Here is a 16,917-nt window from a genome sequence, read left to right as displayed (position 1 = left end):
CGGTGAGGAGAATGAATCCTTGCCAGGCAAGGTGGGCCATGTTTTTCACCCGTTTTGTGTTTACCCTCTCTTACAGACCAGGCTCCCAGAACGTTAAGGCAGACGCACTGTCCCGGCTGTATGACACAGAGGAGCGGTCCATGTATCCCACTCCCATACTCCCAGCCTCTTATTTGGTGGCGCTGGTAGTGTGGGAGCTGGCGGGCGTCACGTGCAGAGCCCGTTCCCCCTCAGTGTCCAGCTGGGCGTCTGTACGTTCCATCTGCTGTCCGCGACCGGCTGATCTATTGGGCCCACATGTCACCCTCCTCTGGTCATCCTGGGATCGGTTGGACGGTGCGCTGTCTTAGTGGGAGGTACTGGTGGCCCACTTTAGCTAAGGACGTGAGGGTTTATGTTTCCTCCTGCTCAGTGTGCGCCCAGTGCAAGGCTCCTAGACACCTGCCCAGAGGTAAGGTACAACCCTTACCCGTTCCACAACGGCCGTGGTTGCACCTGTTGGTGGATTTTATAACCGATCTTCCACCTTCACAGGGTAACAACACGATCCTGGTCGCTTTGGATTGTTTTTCTAAGTCCTGTCGGCTCCTCCCTTTGCCCTGACTCCCGACGGCCCTACAAACTGCGGAGGCCCTGTTTACACACGTCTTCCGGCACTACGGGGTGCCTGAGGATATAGTGTCTGATCGGGGTCCCCAATTCACGTCAAGGGTCTGGAAGGAGTTCATGGAACGTCTGGGGGTCTCGGTCAGCCTTACCTCAGGTTTTCACCCCGAGAGTAACGGGCAGGTAGAGAGAGTTAACCAGGATGTGGGTAGGTTTTTGAGGTCTTATTGCCATGACCGGCTGGGGGAGTGGGCGGCATTCGTGCCCTGGGCAGAGATGGCCCAGAACTCGCTCCGCCACTCCTCCACTAACCTTTCTCCCTTTCAGTGTGTATTGGGGTATCAGCCGGTTCTGGCTCCTTTGCATCAGAGTCAGACAGAGGCTCCTGCAGTGTACGACTGGTTCCGGCGCATGGAGGAAACATGGGACGCCACCCACGTCCACCTTCAGAGCGCCGTACTGCGCCAGAGAGTTGACGCAGACCGTCACCGCAGTGAGGCCCCGGTGTTCGCACCGGGGGACAGGGTCTGGCTCTCGACCCGAAACCTGCCCCTTCGCCTGCCCTGCCGGAAGCTGGGTCCGCGTTTTGTGGGGCCATTTAAAGTCCTGAGGAGAGTGAACAAGGTATGTTATAGGTTACAGCTTCATCCCGATTACCGTATTAACCCCTCATTCCATGTGTCTCTCCTCAGGCCGGTGGTGGTTGGCCCGCTCCAGGAGGCTGAGGTGCGGGAGGTTCCCGGCGTACTCCGGGGGTACCGGCGTACTCTGTTCGATCCATCCTGGATTTGAGATGTCGGGCGAGGGGCCTTCAGTACCTCGTTGACTGGGAGGGGTACGGTCCGGAGGAGAGATGCTGGGTTCCGGTGGAGGACGTGTCAGATCCTTCCCTGCTGCGAGATTTCGACCGTCTCCATCCGGATCTTCCTGCGCCTCGTCCTCCGGGTCATCCCCGAGGCCGGTGTCGACGCACGGCTTCGAAGTCGATTCCTCTCCTTGTTCGGGCGGTGCTCGGCGGTCGACGTCATCGGTCTTCTAGCCATCATTGATCCATGTTTCATTTTCCATTGGTTTTGTCTTGTCTTCCTACACACCTGGTTCCAATCCCATTCATTAATTGTTGTGTATTTAACCCTCTGTTTCCCCTCATTGTCACGTTCTGACCATAGTTCTTTTGTGTTTTCTTTGTTTTAGTGTTGGTCAGGACGTGAGCTGAGTGGGCATTCTATGTTGTGTGTCTAGTTTTCCCGTTTCTATGTTTGGCCTGATATGGTTCTCAATCAGAGGCAGGTGTTAGTCATTGTCTCTGATTGGGAACCATATTTAGGTAGCCTGTTTTGTGTTGGGTTTTGTGGGTGGTTGTCTTCTGTCTTCGTGTGTCTGCACCAGAAAGAACTGTTTCGTTTTTTTTCATTTGTTGTATTGTATTTTGTAGTGTTCACGTTTATTGTCTTCATTAAACATGATGAACACTAACCACGCTGCGCTTTGGTCCTCTCCTTCATCCACAGCCGTTACAGAACTCTCCTTCATCCACAAGCCGTTACAGAACCACCCACCACAATAGGACCAAGCAGCGTGGTAACGGGCAGCAGCGGCAGCAGCAGCAGCAGCAGCGATGTCAGGATTCCTGGACCTGGGAAGACGTTTTGGACGGCAAGGATTGCTACACATGGGAGGAGATCCTGGCTGGAAGGGATCGCCTCCCATGGGAACAGGTGGAGGCAGCTAGGAGAGCAGAGGCAGCCGGAGAGAGGAGTCAGCGATACGAGGGAACAAGGCTGGCAGGGAAGCCAGAGAGGCAGCCCCAAAAATGTCTTGGGTGGGGGCACACGGGAAGTGTGGCGAGTCCAGGTAGGAGACCTGCGCCAACCCCCCGTGCTTACCGTGGAGAGAGAGGGCGTCGTATTGGTCAGGCACCGTGTTATGCGGTGGAGCGCACGGTGTCCCCAGTACGCGTGCTTAGCCCGGTGCGATACATTCCAGCTCCTCGTATCGGCTGGGCTAGAGTGGGCATCGAGCCAGGTGCCATGAAGCCGGCTCAACGCATCTGGTCTCCAGTGCGTCTCCTCGGGCCGGCGTACATGGCACCAGCCTTACGCATGGTGTCCCTGGTTTGCCAGCACAGCCCAGTGCGGGCTATTCCACCTCGCCGCACTGGCCGGGCCACGGGGAGCATTCAACCAGGTAAGGTTGGGCAGGCTCGGTGCTCAAGAGCTCTTGTGCGCCTTCACGGTCCGGTCTATCCGGTGCCACCTCCACGTACCAGCCCTCCGGTGGCAGCCCCTCGCACCAGCCCAGTACCACCAGTGCCAACACCACGCACCAAGCCTCCTGTGCGTCTCCAGAGCCCTGTACGCCCTGTTCCTCCTCCCCGCACTCGCCCAGTGGTGCGTGTCCCCAGTCCGGTACCACCAGTTCCGGCACCACGCACCAGGCCTACTGTGCGCCTCAGCAGGCCAGAGCGCCATCTGAGCAGTCCGTCTGCCCAGCGCCATCTGAGCTGCCCGTCTAACCAGCGCCATCTGAGCTGCCCGTCTGCCCAGCGCCATCTGAGCCGCCCGTCTGTCCAGCGCCATCTGTAGAGCCGTCCGTCAGTCAGGAGCCGCTAGAGCCGTCCGTCAGTCAGGAGCCGCCAGAGCCGTCCGTCAGTCAGGAGCCGCCAGTCAGGAGCCGCCAGAGCCGCCCGCCAGTCAGGAGCCGCCAGAGTCGCCCGCCAGTCAGGAGCCGCCAGAGTCGCCCGCCAGTCAGGAGCCGCCAGAGTCGCCCGCCAGTCAGGAGCCGCCAGAGCCGCCCGCCAGTCAGGAGCCGCCAGAGCCGCCCGCCAGTCAGGAGCTGCCAGAGCCGCCCGCCAGTCAGGAGCTGCCAGAGCCGCCCCCCAGTCAGGAGCTGCCAGAGCCGCCCGCCAGTCAGGAGCTGCCCTTCAGTCCGGAGCTGCCCCTCAGTCCGGAGCTGCCCTTCAGTCCGGAGCTGCCTTTCAGTCCGGAGCTGCCTTTCAGTCCGGAGCTGCCCCTCAGTCCAGGGTTGCCCCTCAGTCCGGAGTTGCCCCTCAGTCCGGAGTTGCCCCTCAGTCTGGAGTTGCCCCTCAGTCCGGAGTTGCCCCTCAGTCCGGAGCTGCCCCTCAGTCAGGTGGGGCCATTTAGTAGGGTTGCCAATCCTAGGTCGGCGGCGAGGGTCGCCGTTCCTAGGAGGCCACTAAAGTGGACAAAGACTATGGTGGAGTGGGGTCCACGTCCTGCGCCAGAGCCGCCACCGCGGACAGATGTCCACCCAGACCCTCCCCTATAGGTTCAGGTTTTGCGGCCGGAGTCCGCACCTTGGGGGGGTACTGTCACGTTCTGACCATAGTTCTTTTGTGTTTTCTTTGTTTTACTGTTGGTCAGGACGTGAGCTGAGTGGGCATTCTATGTTGTGTGTCTAGTTTTTCCGTTTCTATGTTTGGCCTGATATGGTTCTCAATCAGAGGCAGGTGTTAGTCATTGTCTCTGATTGGGAACCATATTTAGGTAGCCTGTTTTGTGTTGGGTGTTTTGGGTGGTCTTCTGTCTTCGTGTGTCTGCACCAGACAGAACTGTTTCGGTTTTTCCCATTTGTTGTTTTGTATTTTGTAGTGTTCACGTGTATTGTCTTCATTAAACATGATGAACACTAACCACGCTGCGCTTTGGTCCTCTCCTTCGTCCACAGAAGAAAGCTGTTACACTCATGTCCTTGTCAGAGATTGTTTATTGTTATGCTCGTGTTTTATGGATTGGTGCGCTTCAGGTTCTTGTACCCACGTTTATTTTATTATGTACTTTGGTTTTGGAGTTTGTTTTATGTTATTAAATTACTCCATTATACCAAGTTTGAATCTCCTGCGCCTGACTTCCCTGCCACCTACACACACGACATGACACATTTCATTTACACAACATTCCTACCACTTTGAAGATGCAAAATATGTTTTATTGTGAAACAAACAAGAAAACTTGAGCGTGCATAACTATTCACCCCCCCAAAGTCAATACTTTGTAGAGCCACCTTTTGCAGCAATTACAGCTGCAAGTTTCTTGAGGTATGTCTCTATAAGCTTGACACATCTAGCCACTGGGATTGTTACCCATTCTTCAAGGCGAAACTGCTCCAGCACCTTCAAGTTGGATGGGATCCGCTGGTGTACAGCAATCTGAAACTTCTTAGGGCTAGGCCCCTTTTTTCTCCATTTCTGCCTGAATGACGTGCCCAAAGCAAACTGCCTGTTGCTCAGACCCTGAAGCCAGGATATGCATATAATTGATACCATTGGAAAGACAAAACTTTGAAGTTTGTAGAAAGGTAAAAATAATGTAGAAGAATATAACACAATATTGGTTGGAGAAAATTCAAAGAAAAACCAACTAGATTTTATTTTTGAGAGAGACCATCATCTTAGAAAGACAAGTAAAAGGTCATTTTAAAAATTAGCTCCCTGGATGCAATTCCTACAGCTTACACAGGGTGTCAGGAGTCTATGTTCAAGGTTTCAGGCTTGTAACTTCATAAACAAATAAGAAATATCAGTTTTAGTACAGGGACACAGTCTTGGAAATTCATGTTTGCGCGCGCCATGAAAACAGGTCGCACCTGCTAAAATCGGTTTCCTATTGAACATACTCCGTAAGAAATATTATAGTTTGATTATATTTTAGAGTATCTGAGGAGTAAAGAGAAACGTATTTTGACTTGTTGAAACAAAGTTTAGGGGTTGATTTTTGGATTCCTATCTCTGCATATTGAACGAGTGGATTACTCAAATAGATGGTGCCAACTAAACTGACTTTTTGCGATACAAAGAACGATTTTATCTAACAAAACGACACTACATGTTATAGCTGTGACCCTTCGGATGACAAATCAGAGGAAGATTTTCAAAAATTAAGTGAATATTTAATCGTTATTTATGTGGGGCGCCGTCCTCAAACAATTGCATCGCATGTTTCCGCTGTAATAGGTACTGTAAATCAGCGCCCCCTATTCACAAAAGGTTAATAAAGACAAAAACGAAGAACACTATACAAACAAATCAAAACAATAAACCGACGAACGTGAAGCTATACAAACTAAGTGCTAACATGCAACATAGACATAGACAATCACCCACAAACTACCTAATGACTATGGTTGCCTAAATATGGCTCCCAATCAGAGACAACGATAGACAGCTGTCTCTAATTGAGAACCAATCTAGGCAACCATAGACATACATACACCTAGACTAAACACAGCCCCATAAACATACAAAACCCCTAGACAATACAAAACACATACTTACCCCATGTCACACCCTGACCTAACTAAAATAATAAAGAAAACAAAGATAACTAAGGCCAGGGCGTGACAGTGGGAATCTTGTGGAAGGCTACCCGAAATGTTTGACCCATGTAAAACAATTTAAAGGCAATGCTACCAAATACTATTTGAGTGTATGTAAACTTCTGACTCACTGGGAATGTGATGAAAGAAATAAAAGCTGAAATAAATAATTCTCACTACTATTATTCTGACATTTCACATTCTTAAAATAAACTGGTGATCCTAACTGACCTAAGACAGGGAATGTTTACGAGGATTACCTGTCAGAAATTGTGAAAAACTGAGTTTAAATGTATTTGGCTAAGGTGTATGTAAACTTCCGACTTCAACTGTATTCATGGACGAGCGATGTCAGAGTGGAACGGACTAAGATACAGTAGAATAGTATAAAATACAGTATATACATATGAGATGAGTAATGCAAGATATGTAAACATTATTAAGTGAATGAGATACCGTAGAATAGTATAGAAAACAGTATATTCAGTAACTATTTTTCCACAATATAGCAGGGGGTGTAAAGCCATAACACATATGTTTTTCCAGCAGCAGACTGTGATCGATAATGTCAAAATAATTAAAGTATTTGGCAATATGAGTTGGTTTTGTGATGAATGAGCCATCTGATTCAATAAATGATGGAGCTGAGTTTGCCTTTTTTCCCCAAATTACATTTAAGGCGCTACAAAGTTTTTTACTATCAATCTTTATGCCATTTATCTTTGTTTCATAGTCTAGTTTCTTCTTCTTTTTATTCAGTTTAGTCACGTGATTTCTCAATTTGCAATACGTTTGCCAATCGGTTGTGTAGCCAGACTTATTTGCAACTATTTTTGCCTCATACCTCTCAACCATATCATTTTTTTCAATTCCTCATCAATCCACAGGGATACTGACTTAGCACTTGGTTGTCTATAGCAGCTTCCCACCAGAATGGGCGTTAGGTGAGGCAAATGAACCTGTTGCCATATTACTTCAACAGTATTTAACATGAGAACCTCTAATCTTTACAGGAAGGTGGTTCTGAGTTTAAACACCAACACCTCCACCATTGGCATTTCGATATGTTCTATAAATGTTATAACCTTGTATTGCTACCAATGTATTATCAAAGGTATTATCTAAGTGAGTTTCAGAGATAGTCAGAATATGAACGCCATCTGTTACTAGCATATTATTGATTTCATGAACCTTGTTTTCTTAAGCTACATATGTAAACGTGGGCTATTTTGGTTGATTGATACGCAACCCATGCAGGTATCTCTAGCCAGATGGCTTTTTGATGAGGATTATTATCTTTATTATGCTAATTTGATTTTCGCCCGGGCGCGGTCATCGACTCTACGTTTTTTTTGTTCTCAAAAAAGTATCATAGCGAGCACACACAATCAAGCATGCATACAGTTACAAACGCACAAATCACCACACTACTTATTTGTTCTCTCTCTCTCTCCGTCCTCTCTCCATAACAGAATAACCAGGGTGTGCATCAGAGCTGCAGATGTGTCAAAGACCCCCCCCTTACACTCTCACACACTCTCACACACACACACACACACACACACTGTAAACACAAAGGTAGGTTGAATTTAAAAATGAGTTTGGAGAGTCAGACATTCTGTAATCTCTTTTACATTTTTATTTTTGTATCATTTTGCACACGCTTGCTCAAGCTTGCACTTATACTGCACATACATTCAGTTCATAGAGGATGGAGGCACGATCGGCAATTCAACGACTCTCTCTGTGGGGAGGGCCAAAGCAGTAGAGTGGGAAAAGTCTGGAGAAAATACAAAAAATGCTTTAAAGTTTTCTTTTAGCACTCTACCTGTCCCTTAACAAAACATAACCTTTCCTACATTTCTCCAGTTCATTTTAGCTGTCAAAATCCTCATGTAACAATTTCAGAGAACTGATTGAGTGCTCTCAAGTATCTTCTTCTTTTTAAAGTACACTGCTTGACCAAAAGTATGTGGACACCTGCTCATCGAACATCTCATTCCAAAATTGTGGGCATTAATATGGATTTGGTCCCCCCTTTGCAGCTATAACAGCCTCCACTCTTCTGGGAAGGCTTTCCACTACATGTTGGAACATTGCTGCTGGGACTTGCTTCCATTCAGCCACAAGAGCATTAGTGATGGTCAATACCATCAAACACCTTTGGGATGAATTGGAAGGCTGCCCTGACCTCAAGGTTCTCATGGCACGTGCCAAACTCAGAATCGTCCATCTGACTGCCAGATAGTGAAACAATTCATCACTCCAGAGAACGCTGCTCCAGAGTCCAATGGCTGTGAGCTTTACACCACTCCAGCCAACACTTGGCATTGCGCATGGTGATCTTGTGTGCGGCTGCTCAGCCATGGAAACCCATTTCATGAAGCTCCCAACGAACAGTTATTGTGCTGACGTTGCTTCCAGAGGCAGTTTGGGCCTTGGGGACAGAAAATGTTTATGTGCTTCAGCACTCGGCGGTCCCATTCTGTGAGCTTGTGTGGCCTACCACTTCACACTGAGCAGTTGTTGCTCCTAGAGATTTCCACTTTACAATAACAACACCTACAGTTGACCGGGGCAGCTCTAGCAGGGCAGAAATTTGACGAATTGACTTGTTGGAAAGGTAGCATCCTATGACGGTGCAACGTTGAAAGTCACTGAGCTTTTCAGTAAGGCCAATCTACTGCCAATGTTTGTCTATGGAGATTGCATGGCGGTGTGCTCAATTTTATACACCTGTCAGCAACGGGTGTGGCTGAAATAGCCAAATCCACTAATTTGATGGGGTGTTCACATACTTTTGGATATATAGTGTATGTTCAAATGGATTGGTTCTACTTCATGAAATACAATACAGCCTTCACATGGTAAAAAAAAGAAAACACAACATTGAATAAATTGGGATAAATTAAACCAATAAATTACATAAAATCTGCAAGACAAATAGAAATATATATATTTTTTTCTATAACTTATTAAACTCTGTAAGTAATAAATGAGACTGTATATATGAGCAATGGCAATTTTAGTTGGAATTACTGCACTAGATTTAAATAATAATACAAAAGCATAAACAAAAGTTATATACAACGGCAGTATTTATCACTTTAGAATCCACGTACTTGATATTTACAAAAGAAGAGCCGAAAAAAACGACTAGTGAAACGCCTTTTAAGTCATAATTCGACACGCAGAAACTTCGCAAAAACAAAAACACACACACACACACACACACACACACACACACACACACACACACACACACACACACACACACACACACACACACACACACACACACACACACACACACACACACACACACACACACACACACACACACACACACACACAGGCACGGGACAACCAAACACCCCCCTCAGTGTGATGAATGGAGTGTGTGTGTGCATCACAACTCTTCTTAATTCTGTACCTCCAGTTTTTAGACCAGTTCTATTCTACTCCAATGACAGAATCCAGTGAATGTTGGGTAAATGACTGTCATACAGTATGTTCACAAAAGAGTTTTCCCCTTCATTCTTTCACCAGTAGTCTATGGGGACAATAAATTCCAGTTTTCCTCTCACTAAGGCCTCTCTTGGAGAGAGACACCAACGACCTTGTGTGGACCAGTCTGGATCCACTGCCAACAGGGCACTATGACATCATAATAAAGGGACAACTACGCCATGTTCCGTCAACAGAAAAGGGATGCTGGTGCAGTTTTCAAGGGCTTCGCCCACAGAGGGGAACAGACAATACTTTTAGGGTGTGGCATGGCGTAAAAACGTCTCCTCTGTGTCTTTGGGGAAAAGAGATTGGAGAGCAGGTAGAGAGAGTATGTCATATCTCACTCGCTCGCTCTGTCTTTTTCTTTTAATCCCTACTCCCTCTATCTCCTTCCGAGTCATGTTAGACTCGGGAGCACCTTGATAAAGATCTAAGCGATCGTTCCCTTTTTCGATATGTACAGTTACAGCATCACATTTTATGCTCCCCAAAAAGGAATCAAAAACAGTTTTTATCTCCAAAACACGCCCGTTCAATACAAAATGCAGAGAAATCAAATGAAATGTCGTCACAATCACAAAACCTGCAAAAACTACTGCTATTGCTTCTATTCTACTTTTAAGATACCAACAAATCACTTTTTTTCTACAATAGATCGAAACTAAGAAATCACAAAAAATACCATTGAAACGTTATGCTTCATGACACAAATCCCGCCAGAAATCCTTCCCACATGTTCACTCTATTATAAGCTTTTTTAAATAGATTTACATTTTATAATTCTTAAAAAATACCGTATTTATATGCATTTCGATAGCAATATTCTAGAAAACAAACAAACAAAAAATAAAACGCAAACAAAAAATGTTTGTTTGGTGGTATTAAGGTCCTCGTAATCCATTTGAGAGTCCTTATTAAGCAGGAATAATCTGTTAATTGTAGCTGCACAACGCACGGGAACAACTTTTTAGGGTGGGGTTGTAGGAGGGGAGGGAGGGCGGATATTAATCCATGTATCAGATAAAAGTGTCCTTCCTCTCCTTTGTCTTGTGTTACAGGATCTTTTAAGCCGTTGGCTGGTGCCTTGAGACTCTAAGACAAACCCATCCCCTCAATGAGAAATCCCTCTCCTGGCCTCTCTCAGGGATTGGATCTTAAGAAGAACAGTGTCTGGGGGTGAACATAATGAAGGGAGTAGCTCTCTGTCTTTCTCTCCTCCTTTTTTTCAAACGCTACGTGTCGCCTTTACAAGTCAGCAGGTTAAGCAAGCTGCTTCTTTGGATATTTTGTGACATACAGCGAACCAAAGCCGAGGTGGCCTGGGGCAATGACAAGTAAGCACACACACACATTACACACACGCGCACACACACACATACATGCACATACAATCACACACACATACATACACACACATACAGTATGTGATCTTTCAGTGCTTAGAATGTACTTATCGAAGGTCAAGGAACTACTACTAACTATATTGTATCAGTAACAAAAGCCAGAGCAGGCAGCTTCAAACAAAACAAGATAACGGGATTCAACTAGATTAAAAAATCTGATCAAAACAAAAAGCTAAATATTGAATGTTAATGTATTTCACTGGAAATAAATCAAGGAATTGTGTGTATATATATTAATGTATCAATTACTGAATAAACTAGGCATAAGAACTGTAATAAAAGTATTCTGTATCATGGGCAGAGTCTTTGTCTCAGGTCTTTGAGAGGTTATACATTTTCCCCTAGGCTGAGTGGTGAACTCTAACCTTGTATTGTTCAGGAAAAAAGGGAGCAGCTAGTGCTGAGCCAGATTAATGATACAGAGAAGAAGAGAAGAGAGGACGATATAGGAGGAGAAACGTGTCTGTGTCCATACAATTTCTGAACGTCCGTGTGTCTATTTTTCTCTCCGTTTTTTCCTGACCTCGTGACTTGACAAGGCAATATTCTAGGCCCCAGTTAGAGGCTATAGCCATACTATGAGTTTTTTTCTGGTTAGATGACATGGTCAAGAAAATATCCCTCTCCTCCTCCCTCCCATTACCTACAGTATGGCGCTGACCGAGAGGGCTGCCTCGCTTCTAGTCCTTAGGAAACTTTGCACCAAGCATATCACGACACTCACAATAACATCTGCTAACCATATGTATGTGACCAATAAAATGTGACTTGATTTGATCTCTCCTCTCTCTAATATTCAGCAAGCCATCTGTGTATTTTCCGAGCCATCTATTTATTTACCTAGCTATATATCTGCAAAAAAAGAATTCCATCACAGAGTGGTACAGTGCTGTTGTAGTAAAATATTATATCAACTTTTAATTTGCTTGGAGAGTAGCTTCATGTTGTATCCTCTTAGTTAATTGTAATTAGCTTCCTCACAGAATAAACTCCACTGCAAAAAGCAATCATTACAGACATAACTGGGGCCTTATTTTACAGTCCTTTTAAGGTCCAACATTTACTTGGTATTAAAGTAAACAGTACAGTTAATGGTAAAAACCTAATTATTACCTAATAATTATAGTTTAGTTTCTCTGGGATTTAAGCACCATTGCATACCATTTCATCCCTGATCATAACCACAAGTAGCAGTAAGTAGCTCCTGTTACCTCATAGGACTGTTAAAGAAAACATTTCTACCTTCACTTTTATCCACACACTATCGTAAACTATGTACAGTACCAGTCAAAAGTTTGGACACTCCTACTCATTTCAGGGGTTTTCTTTATTTGTACTATTTTCTACATTGTAGAATAATAGTGAAGACATCAAAACTATGAAATAACACATATGGAATAATGTAGTAACCAAAGATGTTTTAAACAAATCAAAATATATTTGATATTTAAGATTCTTCAAAGTAGCCACTCTTTGTCTAGATGACAGCTTTGCTCACTCTTGGCATTCTCTCAACCTGGAATGAGGTAGTCACCTGGAATGCATTTCAATTAACCTTTAACGAGTCACCAACCCTGATCCGGGAGCACCCCCCACCACCCCCCCACTGAGTAGCATAGCTAGCATAGCGTCACAAGTAACTTGTAGCATCTAAATATCATTAAATCACAAGTCCAAGACACCAGATGAAAGATACAGGTCTTGTGAATAAAGCCACCATTTCAGATTTTTTAAATGTTTTACAGGGAAGACACAATATGTAAATCTATTAGCTAACCACGTTAGCAAAGGACACGATTTTTTTACTCCCAACAGTTTTTTCCTGCGTCAGTAGCTATCACTGATTCGACTAAATAAAAATATATATAGCCACTAACCAAGAAACAACTTCATAAGATGACAGTCTGATAACATATTTATGGTATAGCATAGTTTTTCTTTGAAAAATGTGCATTTTTCAGGTATAAATCACAGTTCTACATTGCAGCTGCAATCTGAAATAGTGCTGACCCAGCCAGAACAATTACAGATACCAACGTCATATAACTAATTACTCATCTTAAAACATTTCAGAAAAATACACAGCGTACAGATATTGAAAGCCCAACATCTGGTGAATCCAAACAATATTTCAGATTTATTAAATGTTTTATAACGAAAACAAAATGTAGCGCTAAATTAGCATAGCTATACCAGGCAGATTCGGCTGGGCGCCCACGGCCAGTTCACATGCACAACAGATATGATATAACATCGTAAATTGGGTCTTACTATGGCTGATCTTTCATCAGAATGTTGATCAAAGTGTCCTTTGTCAAGATGAGTCGTTGGTTGCGTTCAGAATGGTTCCTTTCCCACTCCATTTAGCACAGGTACTGGTCGAGTGGCACGGATTTCTCCAACGATAATAAAATCAGACAACGGAACACCGCAAAACTCCCGAAAAAATTCAAATAATCTGATTAAACTATATTGAAAAAACATACATTACGATGATCTGGTCACATGTATCAAACAAACTTCGAGACGGAGATAATAATGGCCGTACAACAGAAGACAATCGCAGCTCCAAGTCGCACGATATAGAGAACCGGAAGTTGTCGGTCACGCCAAAGAATTAGCTCTCATTTCACGTCAGTCCCAGATAAACAAGATATTTTTCCTCTGACGTCCTCTTGTCACCCAGAGGAAGGCCAATGAGGTGTGTTTCGGGTCATAGGGGGCACGACCATATATAGGCAGAGCGTTGAAGCTGGCATAACACATCTTGCTTTTTTCTTCTTGGTCATGGAAAGTGCTGTCAAATGACTTATGTATCACTCAGAGACAAAATTGAAACGGTTTTAGAAACTAGAGATTGTTTTCTTTCCAATGGTATTATTTATATGCATATAGTAAGAGCAATAATTGAATAAGAGGCAGTTTAATCTGTAGAGCAAATTATGCTAATGGAAAAATAGCACCCCCTGTATTCTCAAGAAGTTTTAACAGGTGTGCCTTGTTAAAAGTTAATTTGTGGACTTTCTTTCATTCTTAATGCGTTTGAGCCAATCAGTTGTGTTGTGACAAGGATCACGGTGGTATACAGAAGATAGCCCTATTTGGTAAAAGACCAAGTCCATATTATGGCAAGAACAGCTCAAATAAGCAATGAGAAATTACAATCCATCATTACTTTAAGACATGAAGGTCAGTCAATCTGGAAAATTTCAAGAACTTTGAAAATTTCTTCAAGTTCAGTCGCAAAACCCATCAAGCGCTCTTATGAAACTGGCTCTCATGAGGACTGCCACAGGAAAGGAAGACCCAGAGTTACCTCTGCTGCTGAGGATAAGTTCATTAGAGTTACCAGCCTCAGAAATTGCAGCTCAAAAAAATGCTTCACAGAGTTCAAATAACGGACACATTTGAACATAAACTGTTCAGAGGAGACTGCGTGAATCAGGCCTTCATGGTCAAATTTCTGGAAAGAAACTACTACTAAAGGACACCAATAATAAGAAGAGACTTGCTTGGGCCAAGAAACATGAGCAATTGACATTAGACTGGTGGGAATCTGTCCTTTGGTCTGATGAGTCCAAATTTGAGATTTTTGTATCCAACCGCCATGTCTTTGTGAGACACAGAGTAGGTGAACGGATGATCTCCGCATGTGTGGTTCCCACCATGAAGCTTGGAGGAGGAGGTGTGATGGTGTGGGGGTGCTTTGCTGGTGATGTTGTCTGCAATTTATTTCGAATTCAAGGACATCTTAACCAGCATAGCTACCACAGCATTATGCAGTGATACGCCATCCCACCTGGTTTGAGCTTAGAGGGACTATAATTTGTTTTTCAACAGGACAATGACCCAACACACCTCCGGGCTCACCTCCAGGCATTTTTTATTTAACCTTTATTTAACTAGTCAAGTCAGTTAAGATCAAATTATATTTTACAATGACGGCCTACAATGGCTAAACCCTCCCTAACCCGGATGACGCTGGGCCAATTGTGCACCGCCCTATGGACTACCAATCATGGCCGGTTGTGATACAGCCGGGGATCAAACCATGGTCTGTAGTGAGATTACCAGGACGTTTACTCCGAGCATGCGCTGACCAACTGGCAAGTGTCATCCCTGACATTTTCAACCTGTCTCTGACTGAGTCTGTAATACCAACATGTTTCAAGCAGACCACCATAGTCCCTGTGCCCAAGAACACTAAGTTTACCTGCCTAAATACCTAACGACCCGTAGCACGTCTGTAGCCATGAAGTGCTTTGAAAGGCTGGTCATAGCTCACATAAACACCATTATCCCAGAAAACCTAGACCCTTTCCAATTTGCATACCGTCCCAACAGATCCACAGATGATGCAATTGAACTCCACACTGCCCTTTCTCACCTGGACAAAAGGAACACATAAGTGAGAATGCTATTCGTTGACTACAGTTCAGCGTTGAACACCATAAGTGCCCTCAAATCTCATCACTAAGCTAGGACCCTGGGACTAAACACCTCCCTCTGCAACTGGGTCCTGGACTTCCTGACGGGTCGCTCCCCAGGTGGTAGGGTTAGGTAACAACACATCTGCCACGCTGATTCTCAACGCAGGAGTCCCTCAGGGGTGCATGCTCAGTCCCGTCCTGTACTCCCTGTTCACTCTGTTCACGACTCCAAAACCATCATTAAGTTTTCAGACAACACAACAGTGGAAGGCCTGATCAACGACAACGATGAGACAGCCTATAGGGAAGAGGTCAGAGACCTGAACGTGTGGTGCCAGGATAACAACCTCTTCCTCAAAGTGATCAAGACAAAGGAGATGATTGTGGACTACAGGAAAAGGAGGATTGAGCACACCCCTATTCTCATCGACGGGGCTGTAGTGGAGCAGGTTGAGAGCTTCAAGTTCCTTGGTGTCCACATCACCAACAAACTATCATGGTCCAAACACACCAAGATAGTCGTGAAGAGGGCACGACAAAGTCTATTCCCCCTCAGGAGACTGAAAAGATTTGGAATGGATCCTCAGATCCTTAAAAAGTTCTACAGCTGCACCATTGAGAGCATCCTGACTGTTTGCATCACTGCCTGGTACGGCAACTGCAGAGGCACTACAGAGGGTAGTGCGTACAGCCTAGTTCATCACTGGGGTCAAGCTTCTTGCCATCCAGGACCTCTACACCAGGCGGTGTCAGAGGAAGGCTCTAAAAATTGTCAAAGACTCCAGACACCCTAGTCATAGACTGTTCTCTCTGCCGCACAGCAAGCGGTACTGGAGAGTCTAGGTCCAAAAGGCTTCTTAACAGCTTCTAACCCCAAGCCATAAGACTTCTGAACAGCTAATCAATTGGCTACCCAGACTATTTGCATTGCGTCCCCCCCCCCCCCCACACACACCCACACTTTTACGCTGCTGCTATTCTCTGTTTATTATTACTTGAACTGTACCTACATGTACATTTTACCTCAATTACCTCAACTAACATGTGCCCCTACACATTGACACTGTACCGGTACCCCCTGTATATAGTAGCCTCGCTACTGTTATTTTAGTGCTGCTCTTTAATAATATTTTACTTATTTATATTTTCACTTATTTTTCTTAACTGCATTGTTGGTTAAGGGCTTGTAAGTAAGCATTTCACTGTAAGGTCGACACCTGTTGTATTCGGCGCATGTGACAAATTACATTTGATTTGATTTGAGATGCAGTGCCTTAGACCCGACCTCAACCAAATTGAGATGGTTTGGGATGAGTTGGACCGCAGAGTGAAGGAAAACCAGCCAACAAGTGCTCAGCATATGTGGGAACTCCTTCAAGATGGTTGGAAAAGCATTCCAGGTGAAGCTGGTTGAGGGAATACCAAGAGTGTGCAAAGCTGTCATCATCAACACTTTTTTGGTTACTACATGATTCCATGTGTTATTTCATAGCTGTGATGTCTTCACTATTATTCTACAATGCAGAAAAACTCTTGAATGAGTAGGTGTGTCCAAACTTTTGACTGGTAATGTATGTATGAACAAATGAATGAATGATGTAATCCTTAGTGAATGGCCCATAAATGTATGAAGA

The sequence above is a fragment of the Salvelinus alpinus genome, chromosome 27, assembly GCF_045679555.1.
Source record: "Salvelinus alpinus chromosome 27, SLU_Salpinus.1, whole genome shotgun sequence".
In the NCBI taxonomy this organism is placed as follows: Eukaryota; Metazoa; Chordata; class Actinopteri; order Salmoniformes; family Salmonidae; genus Salvelinus; species Salvelinus alpinus.
The sequence above is the reverse complement of the archived record's forward strand: the minus strand, read 5'-3'. Positions refer to the sequence as shown.